Raw genomic sequence first — 3,996 nt, 5'->3', positions numbered from 1 at the left:
CGCGATATAAATGTGATGACTTTGGCTGCGTTCAGAAACGTCGCTCGAATGTTTCCGATGCTTCGGATTCATCTGTCCTTATTTAATATTTAATTTTAATGTTAATTTTTAGACCTCCGAGGCATCCGAGTGACGTTTTTGAACGCAGCCTTTTGAAATGACATATTGTGAAAATTAGTACGTGTCAAGTAAAAACGTACACAAATCCTAACAGCACTTTGAGTCGACTATAGCTTCTAGACGTCTGACAAATGGACAGCCGTAAGTCGACTTTAGACGACTTGGAGACGTCTCTAAGTCATACAATGTTCCACTTTAAAGACGACTATAAGCCGACTTTAAGTCAACTATTCTAGGCTATGGTCCGATTCATGCCCACAACGCTCATTAACAGCATTCATCTTTGTTTAACAACATATAGTTAAACAACAAGGACGAAATAATTCCACATTTAAGCTTTATGAGCGTAAATCGCACTAGTCTTAAAGTCGATATTGAAAGGACGTTTGTACAAAATCGACTTACAGTCAACTCTGAAGGTCTGACTTAGAAAATCAACTTACAGTCGACATATCGACATTTGTGCTGTTAGGGAATAGTTCCGAAAAAAAGAATGCAGAAATTTACATTTTTTTCTATTTTTGAAGCAAATACGCAACATAATGACATAATGCCAATTTCAAATAACCGCGGCAACATGGCGAGAAAACAGAGATTCAACATAAGTGGATTATGGCTCCGGCACACCAGCGCGATGTTTGTCGCACGATATTCGTGTAATGAATGTACTTTACCTGTTTTCATTCTAAAGATATATTCTCATTGGATATCGCGTGTCGCGCGTGAGAACATCGCGCTGGTGTGCCGGAGTCATTAGACTGGATTATCGCTGCCAAGAATACTATTGAGCTCCGGATACAATGCGAAGGAATAGCGATCGCGATAGAAATAACACGATTTCAACTATCAGAAACTGTATATTCCAGTGTATTTAATTTCTAAGTTGAAATTGTATTATTTTTATCGCTATCGCTGTTCTTTCGCATTGTGTTTAAGGTTTTATTGATATAATATCTCATCACTATATGTTACAATAGCCTATGCGTGTAAACACAATGTGAAAAAAAATCGTGATCACCAATTGACTATCTAATGTCCATTTCTACCAAGTAGATTAACTTTAACTCGATTCAATTTATTCTTCGTCTTTTTCTAATCTTTAGAACTAGAAAAAGATGAAAAGTAAATTGAACCGAGATTAAAGTTAATTACATTGGTAGAAACGGGAAATCATGTGTTTTAGACAGCCAATCAGACTTGTGTCTCAATGGTCTAGTTTCCACCGAGAATTTAAACTGAATCAGATGTAAAGGCCATTCTACATTGATCGTAGCGTTAGAAGCGTTGTATCATGCGACTTTAAAATTGAAGGATTGGCTGAAGTAACAAGCTTGTGACTTGTGACGATACGATCAATGTAGAATGGCCTTAAGAATCAACCAACTACAGTCGAGCATTCCTCTCTCGTTCGACTGTAACAGGGAATACTCGATTGTAGTTGGTTCTTACATTCTGATCCGGATTAAATCCTCGATGAAAACTAGGCCACTGATGGGAGTCTTTTTTAAGGCTCTAACGTGACTTCTGAGTATTGCTCTTTTTATGTTCAAAAAATACGCAAAAGTATCTATAATATATTACTTCTACCATAATCCGACGCTCCGCAATCGATCGATGATACAAAGCAAAATCCTGTTTTTTGATTCATTGTAGAGCGTCGTATGACTAACGTTGAATCCAGTATGAATCAGCAAGAGAAAATAGCTTATTGCTTTCTCACTATTGGGTCAATGCGACGCTGCAAACATTTTGAAGCGTTTTTTAATTAGTCAGTTTGCAAAATTCTTTTTTGTAATTGGTCTTTGGTAATTGGTTAAATGCTTCAAAGCGTTTGTAGCAAGACTTTGACCACAGCCTATGAATACTGATTAGAGAGCTGCATTAGTATCTTAAGACATTATTTAAGACGGTCTTAAATGTACGCATTCATAGGCCGTATTCATAGTTTGTTCTTATTTCAAGATTGTCGTAAGTAATGTCTTAAGACGCTAATATGATCCTTTTATTGATTCTTTAAGATTATTAAAGTCATGTTTAGAATTACAGTGTGCATATAACGCTCTTGTGAGAAATTTAAAATATAATATAACTTAACTTTAAAATATGTATTTTAAAATATATTTAATTATAAAATATAATATATTTTATAGATACCTACATCATCCATGATTAAAACAGATTTTGCAAAGATTTTTTGCTACAAGTTTTATCAATACAATAATTGCATTTAGCAAAAAGAAATAGCTTTACAGTTGTTGTAAAATTCTTTAATATTAATTTTATCCTTAGTTTCTCTCTGGATTTAAATGTGTATACAATTGCAAAGCTGTTGTTTATGTTAAACGTTAGCAAAAATGTAATAAAAAATATATATATGTTTGAAATGATAGTAGGCGATCAGAAATAATAAGTAGAATTCATAATTGCTGTAATTCGTTGCCATTTCATAAACATTTAAATACAATAAATTATTTAAACAAAAATGACACTATTATATGTGCTTTATTATAAAATAACAGATATAATACTTATTTTTTCCTGGCAATCAGCTGTCAAATTATGTCCACAGATTCTAGTCTGGAAGAATATGAGTTTAATACAAATACAATTAATATAATATCAAATTTGTTAAACTTTATTTGGCAAATTATTAAACTAATAACATTTTTTTATAGAGACATATAACCAAATTGAAAGTTTTTTAATTCATCCCAAACCATTCCTCGTTTAATCGCAAAACTGCCCCCCTAAGTGTATGGTTAACATCTTCATGTCCAATTACGCTCAGGACGTCTAAAAATGGTCAACGATTTTCTTTGATTCTCATCGGATGTCGATAAATCTTACGCGTGGATATTCGCACTTTTTATCAGCAATCCTGCGCCTCCTCCTTCTTCCAGGAACGCGATCTTCGATCATATACACTATTAATTATCGACACGATGCATAACGATTAGCTTTTTTCCTCGCCGCCGTCGCCGAAACGCTCGTCCGGATGCGGACTCGTGTGCGCACGTCACCGCAAACGTCAACTTCAGATGAAAACGTCTTAATTATCGGAGCACGTATAATATAGTATCGGAGACGAAGAGTGCCCAGGCGCGTTCGGCAAAAACCGTCAACCGCGACCGGTGGGGTTGGGGGGAAAGAACTCGAAATAACAGAGAGAGCGAGAGAGATTATACGATGGATGGAAACGTTCGTACGCTATATAAGTATCGAGCCGGATTTCTCGTTCCCGCCACCAAAAGCGACGATGTTTATGTGCTGCAACGCAAAGAAACGTCCCGTGGTCTGGAGATCATATACGTCGATAAATAGTATGAAGTCTAACCGTAGTCCCGTGATCGGCTATATATTCTGGGACTTGAGGCAGTTAAGGAGACGACTCTTTCAGAATCACGCCTCTCAGACATTCGTGTCTGTGATGAAAATGTCTTCACTCGATCCTCCGATCTCTGCTGTAGCTTGAGCAAATGTCCACGTGCGAAAATAAGGTGCTAATCTTGCAAAGATATAATTTTTTGGAAGTTACAGCATTCACGGAACTGTATTTTTTGATAATGGTCTCGCGTATGTGAATTTTAATTTATGATAAATTTGCACAGAAAGAAATATTTTTACTGAAGAAAAATTTTGTTGAAGTATCTAAAAAAATGTAGCTAGATACAAATTTGAAAATAATTTTGAACTATTAAAATAATACGCGAGAATTTTAAATATGATGAGTAAAAAGTTTTAACATTCTACCAAAATGAGCATTCTACATAATTATTTTGATTCAAAATTATTTTTAATAGGAATGTAACCGAATATCTGCTAGTACTGATTTCCGCATTATATATATATATATATATATATATATATATATATATA

Source organism: Atta cephalotes (assembly GCF_000143395.1).
Source record: "Atta cephalotes unplaced genomic scaffold scaffold00004, whole genome shotgun sequence".
Taxonomy (NCBI): domain Eukaryota; kingdom Metazoa; phylum Arthropoda; class Insecta; order Hymenoptera; family Formicidae; genus Atta; species Atta cephalotes.
Note: the sequence above shows the minus strand (reverse complement) of the source record.